At 46.0% G+C, this 12,674-nt stretch overlaps 1 long non-coding RNA gene across 1 annotated transcript in view; it reads left to right on the top strand.

The window, feature by feature from the left end:
• The window catches only part of LOC107966796 (uncharacterized), a 220,832-nt gene extending 217,463 nt beyond the window's left edge, over positions 1-3,369 (top strand). Inside the window, exon 3 of the long non-coding RNA XR_001706751.4 lies at positions 2,896-3,369. This is a non-coding gene — a long non-coding RNA (uncharacterized LOC107966796). The remainder of the gene's footprint in view (positions 1-2,895) is intronic.
• The last annotated feature ends 9,305 nt before the right edge of the window (positions 3,370-12,674 follow it).

Genomic DNA, 12,674 nt, shown 5'->3' with positions numbered 1-12,674 from the left:
TTAGGTGAAAAGTGACATGCCTGGATGCAGAAAGGGAAGACAGTTGAGTTTTGCTAATACAGACTCCTCCTGCCCATAACCTAGAATCTAAATCGATTTAAAGGCCATAGTTTGGAGATTTTCAAGCTTGCAAATCCCAATTTTGTACAAAATTGATGTCCTTCTCCTACTCACCTCCCAAAAGGTAGAGAAAAAAGAAATTTCTCCGGAGATATGACTGATAAAATTGGGACAAAAGCAAATCTGATTCCCCATGCCTCTCCTTAATATCCCTCACCACACATCCTTTGTAAGACAGGAGGCACTATCTAGCTTAGGTGCACCCAGGAGGGCTGGGATCACAGGTGACATCACCCCTCCCCTGCTTCACACCCTCTTCCACCACATGGCTTTTGTTACCAGTTGCCTCAAGGTGGAAGCCATTAAACTTTGTGCTTGAAGGTGGGAAAATCATAGAGACATGAGGGGAGGAGGAGGGATTGTGGCTCTCACAGGCCTCGTTCAGACAAGATGACTGGCCATTATCAGTGCCTGGACCTGACCAGAAGTGAATTTCAAACTGATAAAAGTCTGGAACAATTCAAGCCCTATTGTCCTGAGGCCATAGAATCTGTATCTACTGGAAGTGAGCTGTTAAATCTGGCAGCATCCAGGAGGGCATCTTCTTCAACGCTTACCCCAGAAATGGCCATGGAAGACAATGGGCAAGGGAGGCTCCAGTGGAGTGGAACTAGGGACGTCCATGGGGCTGACAGAGAAACTCACTCGATTCCTGGGTCATGGAACTAGTATTTGCTATTGATGTCCTTCAGGAAATAACATGTGCTATGGATCAGTGATGACAGTCACTTTTCTGAATAAAAGGTTTTATAGGGTTTATCTTGTTTTTTTCTTGATGAGACTTTAGGTTCTTTTCACCCTTGGAAGGACTATGTGCATTTTGTGGAAGTATGAGCACTTTTTGAACAATGTATGGAAGCTAGGAAGTCAAAGAGGTAGACTGTGGAAGATAATGGTTGGGTAGTTGTTAGCCCAATAATCTTTCTCCCTGTCTCCCTTGCCAGAAGAGCCATTGTTTTGTTTGAAAGTCACTCAGGCAAGGGGACTGTATTCCTCATTTTAGGGATAAACACTGTTGTTATATGCCAAGTATGGTAATCTCATTCCCTTTGCCAGTGGTTGATTTTTCCAACGGACCTGGATATAATTCTGGCTGATAAGAAGTGGTAGGTTTCTAAGAATTGGGGTTCGTGATTTGCATTCTAATTCTTACAGAGGGTAAAGAAGAAAAACTACAGGTGTTGATGGAATTTATATTCAGAATCTGTATCTCAAGGCAAGTGAAGAAAGGTCTACTAGAACAGCCCTGGGAATAAATTACTGTTTGCTTGCTTGGTAAAAATTAGAATAGTATTGTTTTCCAAAAATTATGTACAAATTGCAGTAAGGCATTATTTGCCTTTAGAGTCACTGAATGCTATTTGCTGAAATAAACAATATGCAGTCTGATTAAGTTTTTTGAAAGGGTCACTTTTAAGGACAGCTGCAGCATGCTTTTCTTTCAGAAGCTCTGTTCTGCGCAAGGGCAGGAGGTGGGTCATTTGTTTTTCCTACTTCATAAGGAGGAAGCAGCCCGTGCCCTCACTTGAGCTGAGCAGCATAAGAAGAATCTCAATGAAGCCTCCAACTTAATAAGATCAGTTTCTCTCTTCTGCGAAGTTCCAGGCAGCTTGTATGATTTAGATATTTTACCATCAGGATCAATAGATCATCAGGAGAACAAATAGCTACTTCTACTATGTTTCTATTATTGATTTCTAGCCTACTTTAAGAAAAATAACATTTAAATACAAAGCTGGGGATACTACTCAGCAATAAGGATGGACTACAGCCCCATGCAACAACATGGATGCATCTTACCAATGAGAAAGAAGCCAGACATGAAAGAGAACATCCTGTATGATTCCTTAAAGTTCAGAAACAGGCAAAATGTTCTATGATGTCAGAAGTCAGGAGCATGGCTACCTTGAGGTGAGGGGATACTGACTGGGAGGGTTGCTAGATATCTTCTGATTCTTTTATGTTTTTTTGTTTTGTTTTGAGACAGGGTCTTGCTCTGTTACTCAGGCTGAGGTGGAGTGGCATGACCATGGCTCACTGCAGCCTCAACCTCCTGAGCTCCAGTGATCCTCCTGCCTAAGCCTCCTGAGTAGCTGGGACTAATGGCAGGCATCACCATGCCCAGCTATTTTTCATTTTTATTTTTAGTAGAGACGAGGTCCTGCTATGTTGTCCAGGCTGATCTTGAACTCCTGGGTGGGCTCAAGTGATCCTCCCACCTTGGCTTCCCAAAATGCTGTGCTTACAGGTATAAGCCATCATGCCCAGCCTGTTCTGATTCTTAATCTGGGTGTTGGTTTTACAGGTATGTGTATTTTGTGAGAAGTTATGATTGTGCAGTTTTTTAAATATGTATCTTATCATTCAATTAAAAGTTTGCCAAAAAAGTACAAAACTGACCCTTAAAGGGTATCTGGTAAAATTCATGTGTTTAAGAAAGACATGAGGTGACAGAAACCAGAATGTCAGAGCTATTGGTGGACTTCCCCCTTTGTATTCATTTTAGTCACCCTAAAGCTGTTCAAACACCTGTTTTGGTTAGGGCCATGGTTACAAGTGACAGAATCAAATCCCAATTAGCTTCATCTCAAAGGGGAATTGATTTGAGCCACAAAAATCTAAAAGAAAATGTTGAAAAACCAAGTATGGGAAAGAGTGGGGATGCAGATGGGCTTCAGGAATAACGAGAGCCAAGTTACTGAGGTGCATGAGGAGGCTCCCCTCATTCCTCCTGTGCTGTGTGTGTGTTGCCAGCTTCCTTCTCTTTCCTTGCAGACTGGATCACTCCATGTCAGTGGAAACATGTCCACCAACTTCATCATTGTCTGTTGTCATGGTTCACTTTAGATGTAAACTTGACTGGATTAAGGATTCCCTAAAGTGTCAGGCCTCTGAGCCCAAGCTAAGCCATCATATCCCCTGTGACCTGCATGTACACATCCAGATGGCCGGTTCCTGCCTTAACTGATGACATTCCACCACAAAAGAAGTGAAAATGGCCTGTTCCTGCCTTAACTGATGACATTATCTTGTGAAATTCCTTCTCCTGGCTCATCCTGGCTCCAAAGCTCCCCTACTGAGCACCTTGTGACCCCCACTCCTGCTCACCAGAGAACAACCCCCTTTGACTGTAATTTTCCTTTACCTACCCAAATCTTATAAAATGGCCCCACCCCATCTCCCTTTGCTGACTCTCTTTTCAGACTCAGCCCTCCTGCACCCAGGTGATTAAAAGCTTTATTTCTCACACAAAGCCTGTTTGGTGGTCTCTTCACATGGATGCGAGTGAAATTTGGTGCCGTGACTTGGATTGGGGGACCTCCCTTGGGAGATCAGGCCCCTGTCCTCCTGCTCTCTGCTCCATGAAAAAGATCCACCTACGACCTCGGGTCCTCAGACCCACCAGCCCAAGGAACATCTTACCAATTTTAAATTGGGTAAGCAGCCTCTTCTTACTCTCTTCTCCAACCTCTCTCACTATCCCTCAGCCACTTTCTCCTTTCAATCTTGGCGCCACCCTTCAATCTCTCCCTTCTCTTAATTTCACTTCCTTTCCTTTTCTGGTAGAGACAGGAGACGCACTTTATCCATGGACCCAAAACTCTGGCGCCGGTCATGGACTTGGGAAGACAGTCTTCCCTTGGTGTTTAATCACGCAGGGACACCTGCCTGATTATTCACCCACGTTTCAGAGGTGTTTGACCACATGGGGATGCCTGCCTTGGTCCTTGACCCTTAGCAGCAAGTACCTCTTTTCTGGGGGGCAAGAACCTCCCAACCCCTTCTCCTTCACCCTTAGTGGCAAGTAGTGCTTTTCTAGGGGGCAAGAACCCCCCAACCCCTTCTCTCCATGTCTCTACCCCTTCTCTGCTTTTCTGGGGGCAAGAACCTCCTGATCCCTTATTTCCACACCCCAACCTCTTATCTCTGCACCCCGATCCCTTATTTCCATGCCCCGAACTCTTATCTCCGCACCCCGATCCCTTTTTTCTGCACCCCGACCTCTTATCTCTGTGCCCCGATTCCTTATTTCCACGCCCCGACCTCTTATCTCTGTGCCCTGATCCTTTATTTCCACACCCTGACCTCTTGTCTCTGCACCCCAACCCCTTATTTCCATGCCCCAACCCCTTTCCTGCTTTTCTGGGGGGTAAGAATCCCCAAACCCCTTCTTTCCATGTCTCTACTCTCTCTTTTCTCTGGGCTTGCCTCCTTCACTATAGGCAACTTTCCACCCTCCATTCCTCCTTCTTCTCCCTTAGCCTGTGTTCTCAAGAACTTAAAACCTCAACTCACACCTGACCTAAAACCTAAATGCCTTATTTTCTTCTGCAATGCTGCTTGACCCCAGTACAAACTCGACAGTGGTTCCAAATAGCCAGAAAATGGCACTTTCAATTTTTCCATCCTACAAGATCTAAATAATTCTTGTCATAAAATAGGCAAAAGGTCTGAGGTGCCTGACATCCAGGCATTCTTTTACACATTGTTCCCTCCCTAGTCTCTGTTCCCAATGCGACTCGTCCCAAATCCTCCTTCTTTCCCTCCCGCCTGTCCCCTCAGTCCCAACCCCAAGTGTCGCTGAGTCTTTCTAATCTTCCTTTCTAAAGACCCATCTGACTTCTCCCCTCCTCACCAGGCCCAGCCAGGTCCCAATTCTTCCTCAGCTTCTGCTCCCCCATCCTATAATCCTTTTATCACCTCCCCTCCTCAGACCCTGTCTAGCTTACAGTTTCCTTCCTCGACTAGCCTTCCCCCACCTGTCCAGCAATTTCCTCTTAAAAAGGTGGCTGGAGCTAAAGGCAGAGTCAAGTTTAATGCTCCTTTTTCTTTATCTGACCTCTCCCAAAATCAGTTAGTGTTTAGGCTGTTTTTCAGCAAATATGAAAAACCCAGCCCAGTTCATGGCTCATTTGGCAGCAACCCTGAGATGCTTTACCACCCTAGACCCTGAAAGGTCAGAAAGCCGTCTTATTCTCAATATGCATTTTTATTGTATTACCCAATCTGCTCCCAACATGAAATAAAGCTCCAAAAATTAAATCCCAGCCCTCAAACCCCACAACAGGACTTAATTAACCTCACCTTCAAGGTGTACAATAATAGAGTAGAGGCAGCCAAGTAGCAATGTTATTTCTGAGTTGCAATTCCTTGCCTCCACTGTGAGACAAACCCCAGCCACATCTCCAGCACACGAGAACTCCAAATGCCTGAACTGCAGCTGCCAGGGGTTCCTCCAGAACCTCCTCCCCCAGGAGCTTGCTACAAGTGCCAGAAATCTGGCCACTGGGCCAAGGAATGCCCACAGCCTGGGATTCCTCCTAAGCCATGTCCCATCTATGCGGGACCCCACTGAAAATCGGACTGTTCAACTCACCTGGCAGCCACTTCCAGAGCCCCTGGAACTCTGGCCCAAGGCTCTCTGACTGACTCTTTCCCAGATCTTCTCGGCTTAGCAGCTGAAGACTGACACTGCCTGATTGCCTCAGAAGCCTACAGGACCATCACAGATGCTCTAGGTAATTCTCACAGTGGAGGGTAAGTCTGTCCCCTTCTTAATCAATACGGAGGCTACCCACTCCACATTACCTCCTTTTCAAGGGCCTGTTTCCCTTGCCTCCATAACTGTTGTGGGTATTGACAGCCAGGCTTCTAAACCTCTTAAAACTCCCCAACTCTGGTGCCAACTTAGACAATACTCTTTTAAGAACTCCTTTTTAGTTATCCCCACCTGCCCAGTTCCCTTATTAGGCCGAGATACTTTAACTAAATTATCTGCTTCCCTGACTATTCCTGGACTACAGCTGCATCTCATTGCCACCCTTCTCCCAACCCAAAGCCTCAGTTGCGTACAAGCCTTACAAGTTAGTTCAGGATCTGCGCCTTATCAACCAAATTGTTTTGCCTATCCACCCCGTGGTGCCAAACCCATATACTCTCCTATCCTCAATACCTGCCTCTACAACCCATTATTCTGTTCTAGATCTCAAACATGCTTTCTTTACTATTCCTTTGCACACTTCATACCCAGCCTCTCTTCGCTTTCACTTGGACTGACCCTGACACCCATTAGGCTCAGCAAATTACCTGGGCTGTACTGCCACGAGGCTTCACAGACAGCCCCCATTACTTCAGTCAAGCCCAAATTTCATCTTCATCTGTTACCTATCTCGGCATAATTCTCATAAAAACACACGTGCTCTCCCTGCTGATTGTGTTCGACTAATCTCCCAAACCTCAATCCCTTCTACAAAACAACTCCTTTCCTTCCTAGGCATGGTTAGTGCAGTCAGAATTCTTACACAAGAGCTGAGACCACACCCTGTAGCCTTTCTGTCCAAACAACTTGACCTTACTGTTTTAGCCTAGCCCTCACGTCTGCACGCAGCAGCTGCTGCTGCTTTAATACTTTTAGAGGCCCTAAAAATCACAAACTATGCTCAGCTCACTCTCTACAGTTCTCAAACCTTCCAAAATCTATTTTCTTCCTCATACCTGATGCATATACTTTCTGCTTCCCGGCTCCTTCAGCTATACTCTTTGTTGAGTCTCCCACAATTACCATTGTTCCTGGCACGGACTTCAATCTGGCCTCCCACATTATTCTGGATACCACACCTGACCCTCATGACTGTATCTCTCTGATCCACCTGACATTCACCCCATTTCCCCATATTTCCTTATTTCCTGTTCCTCACCCTGATCACATTTAGTTTATTGATGGCAGTTCCGCCAGGCCTAATCGTCACTCACCAGCAAAGGCAGGCTATGCTACAGTATCTTCCACGTCTATCATTGAGGTTACTGCTCTGACCCCCTCCACTACCTCTCAGCAAGCTGAACTCATTGCCTTAAGTCAAGCCCTCACTCTTGCAAAAGGACTAAATGTCAATATTTATACTGACTCTAAATATGCCTTCCATATCCTGCACCACCGTGCAAGAGATTTCCTCACTACACAAAGGTCCTCTATCATTAATGCCTCTTTAATAAAAACGCTTCTCAAAGCTGCTTTACTTCCAGAGGAAGCTGGAGTCATTCACTGCAAAGGTCATCAAAGGGCATCAGATCCCATCGCTCAGGACAATGCTTATGCTGATAAGATAGCTAAAAAAGCAGCTAGCATTCCAACTTACATCCCTCACTTTCAGTTTTTCTCCTTCTCATCTGGCCACTCCCACCTACTTCCCCACTGAAACTTCCACCTATCAATCTCTTCCCACACAAGGCAAATGGTTCTTAGATCAAGGAAAATATTTCCTTCCAGCCTCACAGGCCCATCCTATTCTGTCGTCATTTCATAACCTCTTCCATGTAGGTTACAAGCCACTAGCCCGTCTCTTAGAACCTCTCATTTCTTTTCCATCATGGAAATCTATCCTCAAGGAAATCACTTCTCAGTGTTCCATCTGCTATTCTACTACCCCTCAGGGATTGTTCAGGCCTCCTCCCTTTCCCACACATCAAGCTCAGGGATTTGTCCCTGCCCAGGACTGGCAAATTGGCTTTATTCAACATGCCCTGAGTCAGGAAACTAAAATACCTCTTGGTCTGGGTAGACACTTTCACTGGATGGCCTTTCCTACAGGGTCTGAGAAGGCCACCGCGGTCATTTCTTCCCGTCTGTCAGACATAATCAGTTTGGCCTTCCCACCTCTACGGTCCGATAGTGGACCGGCCTTTATTAGTCAAATCAGCCAAGCAGTTTTTCAGGCTGTTGGTATTCAGTGAAACCTTTATATCCCTTACAGTCCTCAGTCTTCAGGCAGCCACCCACTTAAAAAGGACTGGACAATACTTTTACCTCTTTCTTTTCTCAGAATTCAGGTCTGTCCTTGGAATGCTACAGGTATAGCCCATTTGAGCTCCTGTATGGATGCTCCGTTTTATTAGGCCCCAGTCTCATTCCAGACACCAGACCAACTTGGACTGTGCCCCAAAAAACTTGTCATCCCTATTATCTTCTGTCTAGTCATACTCCTATTCACCGTTCTCAACTACTCATACATGCCCTGCTCTTGTTTACACTGCCAGTTTACACTGTTTCTCCAAGTCATCACAGCTGATATCTCCTGGTGCTATCCCCAAACTGCCACTCTTAACTCTTAAAGTAAATAAATAATCTTTGCTGGCAGGAATATGCTGAATCTCCTTAGGCACTCTCTAATCAGATGTCCTGGGTCCTCCCAATTCTTAGACCTTTTCTACCTGTTTTCTCCTTCTCTTTTTCCGTTTAGTTTTTCAATTCATACAAAACCATATTCAGGCCATCACCAAGAATTCTAAATGACAAATGTTTCTTCTAACAGTCCCACAATATCACCCCTTACCACAAAATCTTCCTTCAGCTTAATCTCTCCTGCTCTAGGTTCCCAAACCGCCCCTAATCCCACTCAAAGCAGCCCTGAGAAATATCTGTCCATACCATCCCCCCAAATTTTTGCCATCCCAACACTTTACCACTATTTCATTTTATTTTTCTTATTAATATAACAAGACAGGAATGTCAGGCCTCTGAGCCCAAGCTAAGCCATCATATCCCCTGTGACCTGCACGTACACATCCAGATGGCCTATTCTTGCCTTAACTGATGACATTATCTTGTGAAATTCCTTCTCCTGGCTCATCCTGGCTCAAAAGCTCCCCTACTGAGCACCTTGTGACCCCCACACCTGCCTGCCAGAGAACAACCCCCTTTGTAATTTTCCTTTACCTACCCAACTTATAAAATGGCCCCACCCCATCTCCTTTGCTGACTCTCTTTTCGGACTCAGCCCGCCTGCACCCAGCTGATTAAAAGCTTTATTGCTCACACAAAGCCTGTTTGGTGGTCTCTTCACATGGACACGAGTGAAATAAAGAACAGGTAAATAAATGATTATTTCTGAGTATGTCATGGAGGCTGTTTCCAGAGGAGATTGCCATGTGAGTCAACGGACTGAGTGGGGAAGATCTGCCCTCAATGTGGGCAGGCACCATCCAATCAGCTGGGTACCCGACTAGAACAAAAAGGTGAGTTTCCTCTCTCTCTCTCCTGGATTTGGGGTATACTTTTCTTCTGTCCCTTGGACATCAGAACTCCAAGCTCCAACTTTTAGGCTCTAAAACTTACCACACTCCTCCACCCCACCCCAAGTTCTCAGGCCTTCAGCTTCGGACTGAGAATTATACCACCTGCTTCCCTAGTTCCAAGGCCTTTGAACTTAGACTGAGCCATGCTACCAGCATCCCAGGGTCTCCAGCTCGCAGACAACCTGTCTTAGCCAATTCCCCTAATAAATTCCTTTTTATCTATCTATCTATCTATCTATCTATCTATCTATCTATCTATCTTCTATCTATCTTCCCTCTCTCTCTCTCTGTAGACACACACACACACACACACACACTATTGGTCCCATATCTATCAAGAACCCTAATACTGAACCTTCCAGCTTCAGTCACCATAGGGAGATTGCTCAGTGTCAAGTCCAAAAAATTCTAACCAAAGGAGTCAAGAGTCAGTAGCCCACTTTGGATTGAGTGCCAGTTAGGTTGGTGGGTCATGTACTATATACAGAGAGAGAGAGAAAAAGAGAGAGAAAGAGAGAGAGAAAGAGAGAGAGAAAGAGAGAGAGAGCTCCTATGAGAAATACAGATGGGAAAGGTGGCAGTTTCTAGAAAAACAAGTATGTGAGTGTGGAGGAGACAATCCTATAGATCTCCATCCACTCTAACAATTAGCCTATTGTTTCCATAGTAAAATGGAATTTTATAAACATTCATATCATAGAACCCATGATTCAACATTCAACCATTTGCAAATATTTTCCATTCTTTGCAAAAGCAATATCATTGGCAAGGCTAGCACAGGCTAGGTGTGGTTGTGATTTTCTTTTTGGTTGCTGTGCCAGAGGGACCCTTGCTTTTCAGGATTCCCAAGGATTAGAGCTTCCATGTGTCGAAGGTAAGGACAGAGTAAACAGGATGCATAATTCTTAGGCAGCATGCATGGCTGCAAAAAGGCCTTGAGGTTTCATCAGCCAGCATTTCTGAAGCATCTTCTATGCAGCAAGCATTCTGTAAGGTGATGCCCTCAGCAGTAGGCTGGTACCTCAATAAATATTTATGCAATAAATATTTGCTGAATGGAATATGTGTGTGGCATTTAGTGACCTTTGGTTCATTCTCGCTGAAGAGCCCAGCAGCTTCTCACATGCAAATGATGCCACAGTCACCCAAGCCCCTGTCACCACTGCAAACACAGACAGCTGCACCTTGGAAGATGGGAACCTGAAACATTTTCATGGGCTTACTTAGTTGATGGAGGTGATGGTGAAGGTGGGAGTGGAAGCTGTGGAGGTGTGGCAATTGAGAACACTGGGTCTCAAACTGTAGCATGTATTCAAATCACCTGGAAGGCTTGTTAAAACAGATTCCTGGGCTCCGCCCTAGTAGGTCCTTGGCAGGCCTGAGAATTTGCATTTCTAACAAGTTCCCAGGTAATACTGATTCTGCCGGCTGACTTTGAGAACCACAGAGCTATCAGAGTGGCCCTTCTCAAGCCTGGCTACACATTAAAAATCACCTGGTAGCCCCCTCCCCACTACCCTAGCAGAGACCAACTAGATGAGAATCTCTGGGAATTGGTCTGAGGTTATGTCTCAGCTCTACAGGTGATTCCAATGTGCATCCAGAGGCCATAATCAGTGCCTTACATCAACCAAGACAAATGTAAACATGATAGGGCAGAGAGAAGGCCCTTGGAGAGAGCCTTAGACACATGAAGTATAAGCTAAAATTCTTCTATGTCAGTTAGTTTGATTAGTACTGACTGCCAAATAGCAAAAGAAGCCCCCACAGATCCATGGGGTGGGGGGAGGCTCAGTACTTTTAAGATTTGTGAAGGGGTCCCAAGAACAAAACAATTGAGAACTAGCATTATTAGCTCTATGGTGAACAATAGGACCCTCAGGAAGTGCCAGACCTGGGAGGGAACTTGGGTACCCTACAACCAGGCTCTCATTTTACAGATGAGAAAACTGAGGCTCGGCTCTCTAGCGGTTTGCCGGCAGGTCACCCAAGGGGCAATGACAGAGCCAGCCCTGGGCTCTGATGGCAGCTTCTGTGCTTCCTGATTCCCATCCCTGGGATTGAGACCGGGGCAACGCTTTTCCATAGGTGTTCCTAGATTAGCAGAGGATGCTGGGAACAGCTTTCTGTGGCTCATTCTTGCATAGAAAGAAAACCCTCCTAAAGGTTTTGGAATCTCGCCCTTCATGTTCACTGTGCTCACACAAAGCTCTTCTTTTCAGAAGCAGTTCTTTTCTCAGAACACTTCAAATGTAACAAATATACATCCATCAGCGTGGAGCGGCAATCAGCTCACTCACTATTCATTCGAGTCGGTGACCCAGGGCCTCCGCGCCCTGGAAACGCTCCACGGGGACACCGCGCCGTGGCAGAGAAGCTGGCCTCCACACAACCCGCTGTAAACAGCTTTGCAGAGATCTTCCTCTGGAGGGCACAGATCCCTGGGATTGCTAGGATGAGGTTTCTCATTCTTTCCGAAGTAAAGGGAACTGGCAAAGTTAAAGCAGGAATGAAAGAGCTTTGATCTTATGAGGCGGAGGTGCTTATCCCAGCTGGGGTTAACAAGGAGGACATTCAAGCACTGCGAGTGGTCCACTCCTCGTTCTTGCATGCCCCAGCCCTGAAGGCAGTGGGTTGCAGCTCTCGTTACCCACCCTCCAGGTGGATCCGCTTCCTTCTGCCCGCCCTCAAAAGGCAAAGAACCACTGCGGGCTGATGGCGCCCTCTGGAGGCCGTGATGGGAAACTGTGTGCCTCAATTTTGCAGCCACGGCTGCCTTCCCCTCCCCCACTTTCCAGGGGCTCCTGCCCAGGTCGGGCTTCCCAAGGTCTCTTCCCCAGTACATTACACACACTCCTTCCTATGTGTGAGCACATAGATAGCAAAGCACCCAGAGGCACGCATACCCTTCTTTAACCCCCCGGTTCATCTCAAGTCTTACCTGTCAGTTATCTCACGTTAAAAAAAAAAAAAATTCCACCTCCCTCTTTTCATTCCATTTGTGTTGCCCAGAGTTTAATCACATCTGACAAGACTCACAGGGGTGTTAGTGAAAGAACTCTACCAAGCGAAAGAAACACCACCTGCAATGAAGGAAAACTGAGTGCAGTCAACAGATGTAATCCTGTAGGGCCTGGCGGGGGTGCCAGGCTCCCAGGTAGAGGAAACCACCATCGCAGTTTGCAGAAGACTAATGGAGCTCCCGGGTCATGAGATTATTAAGTGCTAAAACTGGGACACTCCCATTAAAACTGTGGCAGTGGGTCGCCCTACTTCAAGGACTTGGTGGTCCAGAGGTTTCGCCTTCCTGGGAGATTTCTCCTTGATTCATTCGGGAGAAATGAAAGAACTGAGTGGGGAAGGAAAAATGAAAGTAAGTATTAAATAGCTCTTATAAATTACAGGCATTTGGGGCGCACCCATGCTCACGCAGACACGTAGGCAGATGTATAGAGTACACCGATTTGGATTTAATGTAGGAT

The sequence above is a fragment of the Pan troglodytes genome, chromosome 8 (genome assembly GCF_028858775.2).
Source record: "Pan troglodytes isolate AG18354 chromosome 8, NHGRI_mPanTro3-v2.0_pri, whole genome shotgun sequence".
In the NCBI taxonomy this organism is placed as follows: domain Eukaryota; kingdom Metazoa; phylum Chordata; class Mammalia; order Primates; family Hominidae; genus Pan; species Pan troglodytes.
The sequence above is the reverse complement of the archived record's forward strand: the minus strand, read 5'-3'. Positions and strand labels throughout refer to the sequence as shown.